At 43.2% G+C, this 17,847-nt stretch overlaps 1 protein-coding gene across 2 annotated transcripts in view; it reads left to right on the forward strand.

Moving 5' to 3' along the window:
• TSEN15 (tRNA splicing endonuclease subunit 15) overlaps positions 1-17,847 on the forward strand; it is a 103,065-nt gene that overhangs the window by 83,754 nt on the left and 1,464 nt on the right. Inside the window, exon 7 of one of the 2 annotated variants that reach the window (XR_008424644.1) lies at positions 12,485-13,244. The gene's annotated coding sequence lies outside the window, so the exon portion shown is untranslated. Of the gene's footprint in view, positions 1-12,484; positions 13,245-17,847 lie in introns of those variants that run through there. The other variant, XR_002074570.2, reaches the window with a different exon arrangement.

A 17,847-nucleotide genomic window follows, 5' to 3' on the forward strand; every position in this document is an offset into this window, starting at 1 on the left:
ATGTTGACCTATTGCTTTTTCTTCACCTACAGGGTTGATCATATGTTTGTCCTTTATTCTACTAATATGTGTATTGCATTAATTGCTCTTTGAATGCTAAACCAACCTTATAAAAATTCCACTTGGTGATGGCATAAAAATTCTTTTTATATGCTCCTGGACTTAACTTTGTCAAAATCCTAAAGACTTTTGTGTCTGTTTTCATGAGGGATACCGGTCTATGGGTTTCTTTTCTTAAAATATCTTTGCCTGACTTTTATATCAGGGTAAACTGGGCTCATAGCATAAGTTTGGAAGTGTTTCCTATCCTCTGTTTTCCAGTGCTTGTAAATAATTAGAATTATTTCTTTTTAAAATATTTCTTTTTAAAAATATTTGGTAGAATTCACCAACGAATCCATTTGGGCCTGGCTTTGTCATTGTGGGAAGATTTAAAATTACTAATTCAATTTTTTACTTAATATTCTATTTACATTTTCTATTCCTTCTTGAGTTAGTTTAGGTAATTTGTGTCTTTTTAGAAATTTGTCCACTTCACAGAAGTTGTCTGACGTGATACAAAGTAGTTCGTAATATTTACTCATAATCCTTTTTTTTTTTTTTTGTAGAGATGGTAGTAAAAATTGCCCCTTTTTTTTCTGATTTTGAGAACTCCTGTCTTCTCTTTCTATTTCTTAATCAGTCTAGCTAGAGATTTATCAACTTTGTTGATCTTTTCCAAGAACAGATTTTTTGTTTCATTGATTTTCTCTATTATTTTTCAGTTTTCTACTTCATTGCTTTCTAACTCTTTGGATTTAATTAACTCCTTTATTTCTAGTTTCTTATGGTGTATGTTTAAGTAATCGATTGAGGATCTTTATTCTGTTACAATGTAGGCATTTTATAGCTATATATTTCCCTGTAATCACTGCTTTAGCTGCATCCCATAAATCTTTATCTGTTGACTTCAGTTTCATTCAGCTGAAAATATTTAAAACATTGCCTTCTGGTGTTTTTGGTTGACAGTGGGTTATTAAGAAGTATTTTCTTTAATTTCCAAGTATTCGGTAATTCCTCAAATTTCTAATTTAATTGCATTGTAGTTAGAGAACACACTTTGTATGATTTCATACCTTTTAAATTTATTGAAACTTGTTTTATGACCTAACACATGGTCTATTCTGGAGAATGTTCCATGTGTGTTTGAAAAGAATATCTATTCTGATGTCATTGGGTCATTGGGAATGTTTTATAAATACCAGTGAGGTAAAGTATTCTTTACATTTTCTATATGCTTGGCTTCTTTTCTTTTCTTTTTTAATGTTTATTTATTACTGAGAGAGAAGACGGAGAGGGGTGGGGGAGAAAGAGAGGTGGGGAGGGATAGAGAAAGAGGGAGACACAGAATCCGAAGCAAGCTCCAGGCTCTGAGCTGTCAGCACACAGCCTGACGTGGGGCTCGAACTCACGAACAGTGAGATCATGACCTGAGCTGAAGTCAGACGCCAACCAACTGAGCTACCCAGGTGCCCTGCTTTTTGATTTTCTAATTGTTCTATCAATTATTGACAGTGGGGTATTAAAATCCCCAACTGTCATTTTTGAACACCATTATCTCTTGCTGAGGTTATTGTGATAGCTTAGCACTCCCTTTCCACCCTCCCTATTTTATTTTTCTCCATAGGACTTACCATCATCTGACCTAGTATATATTTTACTTATATGCTAGAATGTATAATCCCCATGATGGGAGGGATTTTTGTCATTTTTCATCACTGCTGTATTTCTGGCACCTTTAACAGTGACTGACACATAGTCGTCACTCAAAATATAGTTGTCGAAAGAATAAAAACATTACAAAACAAATGACATCCCATACTCTCTTGGATGAGTACAAAACTCCTCACCCCCACCATCTGGAGGAGATCTGAAATGGGTCAACACCAGTGGGAATACTGAGATAGATTCAAGGCAAAAGGTGGGAGACATAAAGGGTGCATATGCTTTTGGCCACAAGTAGAAGCTCTCCCTTTCCCTGCATGCCTTTCTTTTGGATTTATCCCTCCTTCCACGTTCTAGTCATAAAAGTGGCAGATGCTTGAGAACCAGGACTGCAGGTGGGTTTTGAGGATATGGGCTACTGTGCTTGATCTTGGTCGGGGCTATTTGGTTTCCTTCTCCAGGCAAAGGAACCCCACTGACATCACGTGGCCTTGGGTATCTCAATGGGGGTTAGTTCCCAAGTGAAGAGGGCAAGGTAGGACTTAAACTTCCAAGTAATAAACAGAATGGTTTTCTCCTACATATATGCTTTTCCTTCCTGAACCTGAGAGTGGTAGGTGGCTGGTCTGAGATTGTGTTCAGGATCCCAGCCAGATATCACCCCATCTTAGCATGGTTGACACTATCTACTCGGATGTACACCTGAGGTAGATCTGAACTTTTATGTTTATCTTGCTTTCAGAGGGCTACATTATAAAACAACATCAGGAGGGGGAAAAAAAAATCATGTAATATTTATTGAGTGCTTGGCATATAATTTAAGATGTTTTATATGTATCTGGCACATTAGATACTTTACATATCTATAAGCTCAATCAGTGAAAAATAAAAGCTTAATATTTTTTTCTTTTACTCATTGAAGTTAGGCCTAAGTTTTGTAAACTGTTTTTCTAGGATCTGTATAACCAGCTGGAGCTCAGAGTAGAGGTCTGGGCTGGAAACACAAATTTGGGCACCATGAATAAATATGTGATAGTTAAGGCTCTTGGAATAACAGATAATATACCCTAGAGAATGGGAAGAGGAGAGTGCCTCGGGAAAAACTTTGAGAAATTTCACTTTTCAATTAAAAATTGAAAATGGCTGAGTAGAGGATGATGAGCCTGAAAAGAAAAAGGAGCATCCAGAGAGGTAGGAAGAAAACTGGGAAGATATTACATACAGGAAAGTGTTTGTCAGCTTTCTGGAAACTTACCATTCTCATGACACACCTTGCTTTGGGGGAGTCTAACTCTTAGTACAGTACCTTCATTGAAGTATAAGTTCTCATTGAATGGATGGTCTTGAAATTGTTCTTGACACCAGATAAATAGTTCAGCTAGAGATACCTAAAACACTGGAAGGATGAAGAGTTTTATGTTATTCAGATGCTGTGTTTTCATCAAAATTATTTTACTCCAATTCTTGGGTCCCCCTCTAAGTATGACATACCCTTTCCTGATGACCCTCCTATCAATCTATGACTTTTGGCATTCTAGTAGTAACCTGAATACTTGATATCAGTAAAGCACGACAAACAAGCATTGCACAAACAAAGTTGAATTATTAGAGCAGCATTCCCGGGAATCAAATTATTTCTCGTTTTTATGTTTAATGTTTGTGGCAGTAAATCCTCAATGAATTATTTAATTTCTTTTAATGTTTATTTATTTTTGAGAGAGAGACAGACAGACAGACAGAATGTGAGTGGGGGAGGGGCAGAGGGAGACAGAGACCCAGAATCCAAAGCAGGCTCCAGGCTCTGAGCTGTCAGCACAGAGCCTGACATGGGGCTCGAATCCACGAACCATGAGATCATGACCTGAGCCAAAGTTGGATGCTTAACCGACTAAGCCACCCAGGCGCCCCCAAATCCTCAATGAATTCTTATTTTCTTGCTTCAGACTCAGTAACAAATTTATTTGTAAGAGTACTATTCTATTTGTTTCATCCACTCAGTCATTCATTCATCAAAGATATATTAAGTGCCTACTATATGCCAGATGCTGGAAGTGTTAAGACACGCCAGGCATGGTTCTCCAGCTTTTGTGTGCATCAGAACCACCCGGCAAACTTGTTAAAAATATATAGGCCCCAATCCCACCCCTCATATCAGCAGGTCCAGGGTAGGTTCCAGGAGTTTCCACAAGCTCTCTGTGTGATTATGAAGCACAACAAAGTTTTAGTATTATTAGTCCATGTAAAAAAATTAAGTGAAAAACTTAAATGTAATAAAGTGTAAGAAGTGTCAAATAGAAGTATGTTCAGGGTGAAGTGTATATTAAATTTTATTGTATTCATATCTTAGCATAACAGTAGGCTGTACATTCAGCAATATTATTACAATTTTCAACTATAATGGAATTTTGTGTCAGGGCTTTAAAGCCTTAGAAGTATGATTTTAGTTTCATGAATATTGGAGCAATTTTTAATGTCTTTGTAAATGATCATAAAGATAAGGGAATGCTCTAAACATACAAATATCATGATATTCGTGCTTATAACTTACTTTAGTAGGAATGAGGAAAAGCATCTGGCAGTTCCTACTTAAACACTGGGGAGCTTAATAAATGATCATTATGGGACTGGGCCTCTCATAAGTGTTCTTTCTTTTTCTTTTTTCCCTTTGTCTACTAGGCTCTTTTGCAGCCTGTTGATACAACAGATTCAAACAGCATTGCAGGAATATTCATTAGCAGTTTCTACTAAAACCCTAGCAATGATGTAATGTGCAAAACTCTGAGTCTTACATTAAAATAAGCTTTCTTTTAAAGAATAGTTGGTGTTTTCTTCTTAAAAGGAGGTACTCAGTCACCATGCCATTCATAAAGAAACTTAGACTTCTGTGAGGGACAGATCAGCTCCACTTTTATTGTAGGGAAACTGAGATGTTCTTTGATTACAACAAGACTTAACAGGAAGAAATAAAGATTAGAAGCAACTGTTTAACAAATCTAATTCAAACATTGAGTGGAAACAGCACACAGAATTAGAAAAACAAGTTCAATAGTTTCTTCAAAATGTTGCTTCAAAGGGTCACTTGGCTTCTTGAATTAGCTTCAGTAAGTGTGACACAGCACTCATTGAGCACCAACATTCCTGATCTTCTCTCCTTCCTGAGCACACAGCTAAGCTGCCCTTCCCAGCTTCCTTTGCCATCTATATGGTCCTGTGACTAAGTTCTACCCAATGGCATGTGAGTGGAAGTGACACAATTATACACCGGTTCTAGGCTTGACCCATGAAAACGCCCCACCGTGCTTCTCTGTGCACCTCGTCTGTTAGCTGGATAATGACACCCAGGCAGCCTTGAAAGCCACACGTTGAAAATTGTAGGGCCTCTGTTAGCCTGGGTTCTTGAATAAGTATATGGAGCAGAGAAATGCAACCTCTACTCTTCCCCACCTCTACTCTTCCCCATCTCAATGCCAATGGGCTTTGTTTGAGAGAGAAAGAAACTTTCACCTTGTTAAGCTCCTGAAACGTTTGGGTTTGTTTGTAACTGCAGCTAACCTACTTTAACTAATACAGGATGTAAGGATATAGGCAAGTCTGTACCATGAGAACATGCACTGGCCTACTATTTCTGGAGCCAGAGCCCAAATATAGTCTCACAATTCTCCTACAGAGGTTGTTTTTACCACAACCTCTCACCAAGAAAATCCTCTAGAAAAGAATCCTCTGGCTCCAAAGGGCAGTACTTGGGCTGTCAGGAGTGTTCTAGTCCCGCAAGGACAACTCAGTTTGAATTGGGACACAGTCCTAGAAGCACACAGAGGAGAAAATACTGAGAAATTCTAACTCCAGAACTTGTCGTGAACAAAACTGGAATGAAGGAGACCGGAGCATAGCCACAACAGAGCCTGACATGCAGCAGAGACAGAATCAGAACACAGGCCCATCTTCTGGACCCCTTACTTTCATCTGCAACAGACTGGCATATGCTATCATTAAAATCTAAGAGAAAGTCCTCCTGGTTCTTAAATGTTTTACTGTGTGGAAGTCAGATAGCAAATTTCACAGGGTTCAAAGTCCTAGTTCTTATCAGTTATGAAGAGATAGGTTTGCCCCTCCTTTTAAGATGATGACTGAGCCCTTTGTAAACATCTCCTCCCTTCCATGGAAGCCAGCCTCTCACACACCAGCACCTTACCCACTGAGTGATCACTTTCCACTAGGTAGCTATTTTTGGTATTGCCCATTCTGAATACAATCTCAGTGGATATAGAAAATATTGCAGCTTGACTTTATTTTTAATTTTGCCTTCATTCTTATCCAAAGTATTCCTCTGTTAAAAAGAGACAATAGGCCCAAAATGGAGTCACTTATGCTAAGCCCCAAATCACCAAACCAAGAATTACTACTTAATTATAGTTTCAGCCTTTCCTTGGCATGGAACCTTAAACCAGTCAATCTAGAATTACCTGGTCAGCACTAGTAGGATAATCTGCTTGACAGATCCTATCATCCCCTAACGAAAGGTGACCGTAAAGTAATTTTTTTTTAATTGGGTGAAATGGTAACCAAGCTTCAGATGATACTTCCAATTATTATTTTTGAACATTTGGCCATTTATTAATTTTGAAAAACTTAGGGAAGTGCCCTTGTAGAGCACTGGTTTCAGTCATTCCCCTTAAGAAGCTGTTTGATGAAAAAAGGAAAGGAAAAAAAAGACAGGTGACTCTACCACTACCAATTTGCTTTGTGCTGGTATAACTTTCTTGTCCTCCTCCCTTCTGCCTGTAAAAGTATTTCATTTTGTACAGCCCCTTGGAACTCGTTTTTATCTGCCAGATAGGATGCTGCCTGATTCATGAATCATTGAGTAAAGCCAATAAGATCTTTAAAATTTACTCATTTGAGTTTTGTTTTTTAACACCTCTAAGCCTTAAAACTCTTTGGCCATTTAGGTACCTCTCTCTCCTTCCTAGTCTGTTAAATAAAATAGCTGTCATCTGGGGTGCCTGGGTGGCTCAGTTGGTTAAGCGTCCGACTTCAGCTCAGGTCATGATCTCACAGTCTGTGAGTTCAAGCCCCATGTCGGGCTCCGTGCGGACAGCTCAGAGTCTGGAGCCTGCTTCGGATTCTGTGCCTCCCTCTCTCCCTGCCCCTCCCTCCCTCTCTCTTTCTTTCTCTGTCTCTCTCTCTCTCTCTCTGAAAAATAAATGAAAACTTAAAAAAAAAAATAGCTGCCATCCAAGCAGGAGTTATTCTGTACCAGGCATTGTGCATGGCCTTTACATACATTGTTACTTAATCTTCACACAAAATAGATATTATTATTATCCCATTGTGCAGATTAAACAAAAAAGGAGGCTCCAGAAGGTTAAGTAACTTGGCCAAACTCATATAGCTACTAAGGGGCAAAACCAGGGTTCAAACCCAAGCACCCTGAGCCCCCAAACCTCCACTCTCAACCATCGTACACTGTTTCTACTTTCATTCAGCGATTTTTTGCTCATGAAAGACACCACTTGGAAGAGTAGTTGATCCTTCAGAAGGTCCAATAAACAAGTTCCAGTCCCTCAGAACTTTGTATATGTACGTTTTTCTTCATTCCAGCACTTGTGGTATGTGGGAACCTTGTACATCACGGTGCTGGTGTTCACTCTCAGAGTTACCTCCCGTCTCTACATCTTAGCAACTTTCTGGCATGGTGAGAGCCTGGGGCTGTTGCCACAATCATCCGGAAAAGAGGAGCTTCTTGGCTCTAGCACGTTCTTAACGCTCGGGGGAAGAGCTGTGGGGCCAATCTGTCACTGTGTCTATATTTAGCACCATCTGCCAGGAATATTTCAAGCTGCCTATTTTAGTACATGTCGTTTTGTGCAAATGCCACTGTCCCACCACTAGTTCGTGGGAAACCAAGGGCATTAAGTGGGTTTTCTGGTGTTTATGTTAAGTGTTGTGAGTTGGCCCCTTAGCCAACCTTCAGATGAGATAGGGGAGAGGATGGAGGCAGGATTTTCCCAGGGTGTCAGTCCCAGAGGCCTACACTTTTTAGTGGCTCAAAAGTTATGCAAGAGCGGCAACTCCAGAGGAGATGGTGGAAGTCCTGGCAGGGGAAAAGGAATATAAAAGGCCCAAGACTCTTGTCCAGCATTCCTGAGGCAACATGGGAGGCTTGCCCATTTCAGAGCTCCCCACATTGGCTCCATACGTTGTTGTATAGACTCTTAACAGCCTTAACCAACTCCCCATACAGCCTTATTGGTCTGTACCAGTGAAAGACAAGAGCTCCCATTGACTGAGCGTTTCCCAGTGCTGGCTTGGACACACACCATCCATTTTGTCCATATGACACCCCTATGAGGCGGTTCTATTCCTGCTTCCACTCTACAGCTAAGGAAACTGAGGCTGAGAAAGGCTGAGGGACTTGTTGCAGGTTCAGAATTAGAACTCAGGCCCACCTAAACCCAGACCTCATGATTTTACCCATTATCATCAGACTGACCCATTCTATGTCCCCTACCCATACAGTCTCCCTGTTTTCTTCCCCCAGCGACAGACACTGTACTTTTTTGCATATATTTCCATCTCCAGCTTATTTTCCAGACTCAGCGCTTAACTGCATTTGAGGGGTCTGACCACAAGTTTGTTATTCAACCCCACCACAGATAAATACCCCTCCCAGATGGGGTCCAGCCAAGTGAGGTGATGGGGCTCTGGGATTTGCCCCTGCCCTTGAGTAAGTACTGGTAGGCAGAAGCAGTTGAGCACCCTTTTAGGAGGGGTTGCCCCTGCTGCAGAGGTGAGTTTGACTGGCTTTCATCTGATAAGGCTGCTGGAAAAGGAACTGCCACCAGGAAGTGGCATGGGGCTGGGCCTGAGAAGACGAACAATGGGGCGAAGTTCATTAATCCAGCTGTCCTAGGTGACTTATTAATCTTCAGAGTGGCTGAATCTAGGAAAATTCTGAATTGTGATAATAGGAAAATCTTGATATATATATATATCAAATATATATATATATATATATATATATCAAATATATATATGTATATATATATATACATATATATATTTGATATATATACATATATATATATTTGATATATATATATACATATATATATTTTTTTTTCTAAGCATAATTCCTGAAGATAAGCACATTTCACTAAATCCCCCTAGGGTGAAGGTTAGAAGAGATGGCTACACTTTTGCTGTGGTTTGGTACGTTGGAAATAGTCTTTGGGAAGAAGAGGGACTGGCAAGTGTAAATGGCACAGAAGACAGATTAGAAATCAGATCTTCTAATAGACCATTTCATATCCCATCTGTTTCAGTTACTTATTCCTACAGAATAAGCATCCTTAAACTTACTGGCTTAAAACAAGAATGATCATTTTATTATTGTCCTCCAAGGATTTTGGGGGTCTGACTGGCTTGTGGTTCTCACTGTGGTCTCTCCTACAGTTGTAGTCAGACAGTGGTTGGGGCTGGAGTCATCTCAAAGGCTTCCTCCTATGTCTGGAAGTTGGGACTTCAGGCTGTCATCTGGGACCTTAGCTCAGCTGTCAAGATATCTACACATGGCCTTTCCACATGGCTTGAGATTTTACACAGGATGGGGGCCATGTTCCTGGAGGGAAAGACCTAAGAATGAGGTAAACAAGGTAAACGCTGTCTCACCTTTATGACCAAGACTTGGAAGTCACATGGTGTCCCATTATAGTCCCATAATAGTCACAGACCAGCCTAGATTCAAGAGGAGAGAACACGAACACACTCCTCAAAGAAGTATCAACATCAGTTTGTAAGAGGGACATGTGAACTGGGATATACATTATGGTGACTCTCTTTGAAATATACAATCTTCCATACCAATTGCATTGGACTAGGGGAAGAACGTGGGTTTGGAAGAAATTGGGTGAGGTAGGGTGACTAGTATGGCAGTGGAGAACCAAGACTCCAAGAAATGCCTTCAGTCAACACATGTTGAATCTCATGAGGTACTCACCACAAGCCAGAAACCAGGGATACAGCAGTGAATAAGAGACAAGGGCCTGGCCTTCATGTAGGTTACAATCTGATGGGGAAACAATGACCAGCTACTCAAATAAATACAGAAATGCCATGAGGAACTATAAAGTTGGAAAGGACATTGACAATATTGGAGACAGTGTCTAGTTCAGATAAAGTGCTTAGGGAAGACCTGTCTGAAGTGGGAACATTTGAACAGAGGCCTGAATGAATGGAGGGAAGGAGGGAGGGAGTGAAGCATGCAAACATCTGAAGAAAGGGCAATCCAGGCTGAGGGAAGAGCAGGTATAAAGTCCCTGCAGAGGGATAAGCTTGGTGTGTTCATACAGGAAGCTGTAGCTAGATTGAGTTGAATTGAGTTGGAGAAGGGTAAGAAATGAAGTTGCCAGCAGTTGTGCTTAATCTGAGGCAAAATCCATTTCAAAACATTTTTTTTGCTGTTGATATTTGGTTTCCTAAGTGTTAGGATGGAAGGACAAATTCTCAACAGAAAGTATCCATCGTTAATATGGGCTTCCTGTTTTCTAAATGTAAATGACCATTTTCCTTTGGGGACAGAGCCGACTGCATACAAACTTTGGAAAAATGTCTCTGACATGAATGTAGAAGCATCTGGCTACCCTCAGGGTACCTTCCCACCCCTTACTGCAGCCAATCTGGTCTTTGTCAGGGCATCTTTCTTTTCAGAGAGTAACTATGACAACGGAACGTGATGCTGTGGGTCTGCGGCCCTCTATTTGCACAAAATATGTGATGCTATCAGAACACAGAATTATGAATCAAGATAGCGTCAGCCTCTCCCTTTGTAGTGAACAAGTTATCTGCTATCTGATTCAATTAATGTTTTGTTACTGGTTTTGTTTTTACTATGACTCTCTCATAACAAGGTGAGTAGTATGTTCTATAATCTATAGCATCATTTCCTAAACTAACTTGATCAAGACCTCTGCATTAGTTTTCTATTGCTGCTGTAACAAATTACCAAAACTTTAACAGCGTAAACAACACAAGTGTATTATTATACAGTATGTAGATTGGAAGTCTGATGTGGGTCTCACCAGAATAAAATCAAGGTGTCAGTATGCCTGTGTTTCTTTCTTGAGGCTCAATGAGAGGATTCATTCCCTTAGTCATTCTGGTTCTTGGTAGAATTGAATTCCTTGTGGTTATAGGACAGCAGGTTTCTGTTTTCTTGCTGGCTGAGGGCCATTCCCAGCTTCTTCTAGAGGCTTCCTGAATTCTTTGGCTCCTGTGTCAAAACCCTCTTAAACTTTGAATCTCTCCCCCTTCTTCTTTTGTCTCATCTCTCTTGGACCACAGCCAAGGAAGATTTTCAACTTAAGGGCTCATGTGTTAGGTTGGGCCCACTTGGATAATCCAGGATAGCCTCCCATCTCAAGGTCCGTACTCTTAGTCACATCAGCAAAGTTCCATTTGCCATGTAAGGCAACACAGTCACGGGTTCCAGGAATTACGGTGTAGGCATCTTTAGGAGAGACATTATTCTACCTGCCATTCCCTAACCCCCAATAAACTAGAGCTTAATAGTTTGAGAAATACTGCTCTAGAGGTATCAAAAGGACCGACTTTTAGGCAGGAAAGACACTAATTCTTTGGGGGCAGTGACAACAGTCAAAGCCCTGGGTGAGCAGGAGACCAGGTGCAGGCTGGATTCCTCCATGTGGTTGGGGATGGAGGTACAGAGGAATAAGGTTTCAGTGATGGATTTACTTTCTTGCCATACCAGCGTATGAATCAGGTAGGCTTTTGGATTGGGCTGGTCTGTCAAGATCTTCTGCCTCGTAGTGCCTGAAGGGAGAGGGAGGGACAGTTACTGTACCAGGGGCTTTTCACAATCACCTGATATAATGGTCACTCTAACTTGTGAAGGTGAACGCTGCATTTGAACCTATGTGTGATGGATTCATTTGCTGTCCCACCCACGTCCCTTTTACCATGCTGGTGAACCCATCCTACAGCAGCCATGTGCTAACAGCTCACAGCTTCCCTTACAGCTAATGGAAGATGACTCAGCTGTGAGGTCAAGCCTCCCCAACACGCACACCCACACATACCCACACACATACACGCGCACACACACACGCACACACACACACACACACACACACACACACACACACACCCCTTCCCAACCCACAGAAGTCTGGCCCTCTTGCTTTGTGGTGAGAAGATTTCTGTGATATCACTTATGCCTCAGAGTTTTCTATGGATCACGTCTGGCATTTTCTGAGACCACATCCTTGCTCTACTCTTTCCTTCACTTTTCTGCTTCCCTTTGTCACTTACAAGTTTTTCCTGATAAATCAATAAATCACATGTCCCCAAAACTTTGCCTCAGGCTCTGCTTCCAAGGAACCCAACCAAAAATATGATAATGTTAATTTGTATCTGGGGACCCACAAAATGGAGGCCACTTCAGTGGACCTGCCCACATCACAAATCTGAACCTAAGTCAGCCTGCATTTATGGGAAGCACTTGTCAAGGAAACTTAACAAACACCAACCACAGTCCTCCAACTCAGCTTTCACTAGCTTACCTTACCCTAGAAAATAAGACCTGCTTGCCTTACCAGGAAATCCCCGACGTCCTAGCCATCGTGTCCTGTTACACAATACCTCTACTAATGCTAACACTCCCTCTTGCCCAAAATCCCCTGGGAAGATTCATCCACTGCTGTGAGGCACTTCACTGTCCCAATCCATGTCTCCCTCACTCCAAAGTTCTTGCTTTTTGCAGGTTCCTGGCCTAGAATCAGATGGCACCAAGAAAAATCCTGGAGAAAATGACACACCTCGTGCACGTCCCCTTCGAGGTATGTGGTTGAGTAAATAAAAGGAGGCTTGATTGTTTATCTGCAAAAGTGAGGGTGGGAATTCCATGCAGGATTCTAAAGACTTCATCTGTGGAAAAGAATGAGAAGCTGAGAATATAGTGCAAACGCAATGGTCCTCTCCAGTGCAAGTTCCCTGGGGGCAAGGACTGAGTCCCCGGAGCCTAGCACAGTAGCTGACACACGGCAAATCTGCTGCTTCCTGAATAAGTGACTAAAGTGGAGATGAGCAATAGGAGGTAAGGTCTCTGTGAACCAGGATTAGCAGGGTAAGCAGGAGAAAGTTGGGGAAAGAGCGTCTGTTCTCAGTAACACGTGCTCCTTGGTGCCCTCCCAAACTCCTCTGTGATAACGCTTCCTGGAACCTGCTTGTGGTTCCCAGGAATCTGTGGACATAGTCCCTCACCTGTGAAAGGGGCACTTCTGGTCAACCCTTCCTCCACAGCCTGGAAAGAACGCCAGCAGCCTGCTCTTTTACCTGGCACGTGTCCTGCCTGTAAGAGACCTAGTGTAGCTTTAGGTTAGGCTTCATTTATGTTATTAGCATGTTATTTATTTATTTCTTTAATATGAAATTTATTGTCAAATTGGTTTCCATACAACACCCAGTGCTCATCCCAACAGGTGCCCTCCTCAGTGCCCATCACCCACCCTCCCCTTCCTCCACCCCCCATCAACCCTCAGATTGTTCTCAGTTTTTAAGAGTCTCTTATGCTTTGGCTCTCTCCCACTCTAACCTCTTTTTTTTTTTTTTTCCTTCCCCTCCCCCATGGGTTTCTGTTAAGTTTCTCAGGATCCACGTAAGAGTGAAAACATATGGTATCTGTCTTTCTCTGTGTGACTTAATTCACTGAGCGTAACACTCTCCAGTTCCATCCACATTGCTACAAAGGGCCAGATTTCATTCTTTCTCATATTAACTTATACAATAAAACACCAAGAATTAACCCGTTTTACTTTAGTGCTTAGTAAGCATTAAAACAAATAGACCCTATATATGGTTTCCCTCTAGGCAGCAAAGCCCTGGAGAGTCGAAGCTAAGTCTTCACCTTGGACTCCCCCATCGTGCCGGCCACATCTAGATGCCCAAATACGTATTCATCTGAATTGTCTTGAACTCTTAGGTAGTCATGGCCCAGCCTGAGATCTTTCTCCAAGGATTATCTAGAATTAGAAAAAGAGACTTTGAGGCAGAGAGTGTTTCTGACAACACGCATCACTGGCTAGCCTTGGGAAAGGAATGGGAAGCTTTGGCAACCTCCTTCAGAGGCTGGACCCCAAGCCCCACTAGTAATGTAGGTAAAAAGCATGTGACTCAGAAAGTAGCAAAATCATGGAGCAACATGCCAAGTTGAGAATCATTGAAGCAAGTGGTGTAAATGATGAAATTGAAACGACAGAGACCTTTTTAGAAAAAGCCAGGGTATGCAGTAGTGACAGCTCTGAGAGCCGGGTTTGGGTGGAAATGACAAGACCTCCCCCAGTCCCCTTGCAGGAGGGCCTTGGTGAGTGGCTTTTATATGCCCTTTTAAGTTGCTGCAAGAGCCGCCTGCTGGATCAGCTAAGGCTGGAAGTTCCTCGTGATGGTTTGTAACATAATCGAGGTTCCTACATCCTCTCTGTACAGGCTGCTCCTCCCGTCAGATAAAATGATAAAATGCACCCCGGGTGCTCCACAGTTCATTTGTTTATGTTTTCCTCCCTTTGCTGCCCTTGTTCTTTTGCTCTTCCAGAATCGCCAGGTTCTTGCTCACCCCTCATTGAACAGGAAACTTTGTTTCCTCTCATAGTGTTTGCTGCTTCCTCTCTGTGCTGGTTTCCAGCCAGTGAGAAGCCCAACCCGTTACTGGTTTGTGGTGGGTGCTGGGCAGCAGACAGTTTGACTTGCCCGGTGTTCTCTCCTCACCCACTTGCCTGAGAGGAGTGTTTCAGACGGAGTTCCCAAATGTCTGCTAAACCGCAGGGTGTTTTCCGTGACTGACACCTTTCCAAGCTGGGACATCCTTCCCTATATCACTCAGTGTGGGTGAAGAGAGGAAAGGAGCTGCTATCTTAGACATGCCCCATCCATGCCGGGTACTGGTCTAGGTACCCAGTGGAATGGCTGGAATTCTCACAGCCACCTGGTGGACTCAGTGCGGTCCTGACTTTGCAAATCGGGGAGCTCAGTTTTGCCCGAGACGCAGCTAGGACGCTCAAGAGCAAGGGCTCAAGGCTAGGTCCCCGGCCCCAGCATCCACATCCTTGAACACACCAGAGGGACTTTAGCTTCTCCGCCCACACCCCCCACCCCGCAGAAGGGAACTTGTTCTCCCCACTTCCCCTCTCCCCTAACTCCTGATTCATGAAGAAACTAATGAATTCATGATTTGTGAAGACTTTTGTCCTTGAGCTCTGCTCAGATAGGCTTTGTTTCAAAACACAGTGCTCATTCATGCCAGATTCTCCAGGGCACTTCCAATTTCATACAATTTTACAATTCTTAATAAATTCATTTTGGTACATTTATGATAAGTATGATCTCATTTTATACCATCTTAAGGCATTCCATGTGCAGAAATTCAGAAACTAGGGAAAAAAATTTCTCAGATACCATGCCCTGACTTTTGAATCAGAAAATGCTTCTCTCTCTGATGCAGACACCAAGACTGCAACACGATCGTCTTTGCTCGTCTGTCGGCATTTTTTTTTAGGGAGCAAGTTCTGTGTTCCAGACCCTGGAAATGCTGTTGTGCATCCCTCATTGCAGCCCAGCCCCAGGATGTGCCAGCACCTTTTCCAAACAGATCCTTGACCAAGCAATCTCAGCCTCTCTCCCCACCCCGCACCGCCATACTGAGAATCAAGAGGGTTTTCTCAACCTTGCTGCAAATGGAACAGCTGTTCCTGCCCTGAGACTCCCTTCTCCAACTGCCACCCATGGACATGTGGGGCAAAGCCCCCAGTGGACAGGCTGATTGCTATCTCTGGGTGCCAAAAAGAAAGTCCTGCATGCCCCTCCCCAGTTGCTTGCCTCCGGCTGACTCCACTCCCTCCCTATGGATGGGGCTCCACACATGTTGCCTCCAGCCTCTCTGAAGCCCACTCTTTCCAAACCATTTGAGTCATTTCCTCCCAGGGACTTGCTCATTAAAACCTTCCTGTTTGCTTTTGCTCTGGAGCTCCACTCCGAGTTGCTGTTTCCTTCTCTGTCCCCACTGAGCTGTAATTAATGGCCCAGCACCTTCCAGCCCTCCCTCCCGCTGCAGTGTTCCTTCCCACTCTCTTCTCTTGGCTGGAATCTCTACACCTTGTACACATTGGTGCAAAGCCCCAGAGTTCCTAAAGCTGTGAGGAAAATGGGGGATACCGGTCTTGTCCTACAAAGTATTGGTTGAAGGATAAATTGGGAAGATGAGTGTCTACAAACAGGCACCGGGGAGCAAACCCTCTGACCAACAGCTTGTCCCAGATCTAACTGACACAGCAAACAGAGCGGTGGGGAATAATAACATTTGATTAATGCACTCTGAGCTGCACGACCCTGAGCAGCTGCTGAGTCCCCCGGAAGATGTCTGTGGTCTCTGTGAAGCCCCAGTTTGGAGTGTTGCAGGCACATCTGAGACCTGCTGACCCAGGGACAGTTTGCTGTGTGGTCAGCAGCACCAAGGCAGGACTGGATGGGGCAGAAGAGGCCAGAGGACATCGGGGCTTTCTGATTGAGTGATGGGGCGATGGGAAGAGAGTACAGAGAAAGAAAGGAAAGGATCAGACTGAACATGGCACCTTTGTTCTTTCTTCAGGCTTATTTTTTCAGGGAGGCAATTCTCTGATCCGGGCACACAAGAACTGTTGTCTATTTCTCATTGCAGGTACAGCCCCAGATTATTCCAGCCCCTTCACCCAGTTTGTGGATCAAATGAAATGTCATGGGCTGTATTGAAAACAGTGCCCTTTTCGCCCTGTGGGTATCTGATAAATGTTCACTGAAGCAAGTCAAACTGAAGTTCAAAAAGTATACGTGACAGAAAGGATAGACCATAAACTCATCTACTGACCCCAAACCTTCCACTGTCTATTCACTCATCACAGCACCTATCACTAAGAAAAACCCATGGGAGATACTCCTGGGGTGATGGACCACCCCTCAAATCCCATCATGTGGGCAGCCTCCTGCTCCAATAATGTGCGAGGCCCACATGGTCTAGTGCCTCCTAATGTGGCTTTGCAGAACTTAAACACCAGCACACTGTCCCTTAGAAAACCTGCTTTCCAAGTATACTTATCATTGTTAATCATCACCAGTTTGGTGACTTGAACAGAAGGTGAGAGTTGCCTGGTTTTGGTCCTGGCTCCTGAGCGTTCACTCTGATTCAGAGGAAGCCAGCCTCAGTCCTGCACAGGGTCACCGGCCTCCTCTGTGCTCCACCCGGTTCCCGGCATCCTGTGCTATAAATGATCCTGCCTTCTCGAGTCTTAGGTTTTCAATTTCTCCATTCCCACTGGCCTTCTCCAATCTACCGACAAGTTGCTTAACTCTTTGTTGCTCTGCCGGCTTCATAGAGCCTTCCCTTTACATCTTGCAGGGGGCGCCACTCTCGCTGGGTAAAGGAGCAGTGTTCCAGTGTTTCCTTTACCTGGAACACACCTGAGTGGCAACTTGTCGCTGCTCACCTCCTTGTGCAAAGATGGGCACCACGACTGACTTCTACTTGCTGTCTTGTGTCCTTCCCCCACTACCAACTCCTTACAAGAACCACCTCTCGTTCCTTATCCCTCCACGTGCAAAAGTCTTTGTTGACTTCCTACCGTGAAGTCAGTGACCTTTTATTCTTCATCCTGCTTGCGCATCCTTAGCATTTGATACACCTGACTATCCTTTCCTCTGGAAACCTCCCCTTCCCTGGCCTTCCTGCTTCTTCTGTTCTTTCATGGCTCATCCTCAGTCTCTGACTAGCTCTCTTTCCTTGGTCTTCTCTCTGAAATCTTGATGTTTTTGAATGCTGTGGTCTTAGCCCTCTTATTCTGGATAGCCCCTTCCCTGAGCAATCTCATGTACTCCCATGGCTTAGGCTAAAACTTATATACTAATGACTTTCTTTCATTTTTATTAAATTAAAAATCTCTTATCATTGGGGCACCTCAGTTGGTTGAGCTTCCGACTCTTGGTTTTGGCTCAGGTCATGATCTCATGGTTCATGAGATCAAGCCCTGCGTTGGGCTCTGTGCTGACAGCATGGAGCGTGCTTGGGATTCTCTCTCTCCCTCTCTCTCTGCCTCTCTCCTGCTC

Source organism: Panthera pardus, unplaced genomic scaffold (assembly GCF_024362965.1).
Source record: "Panthera pardus isolate Hobbes unplaced genomic scaffold, ASM2436296v1 HiC_scaffold_21, whole genome shotgun sequence".
Classification (NCBI taxonomy): Eukaryota; Metazoa; Chordata; class Mammalia; order Carnivora; family Felidae; genus Panthera; species Panthera pardus.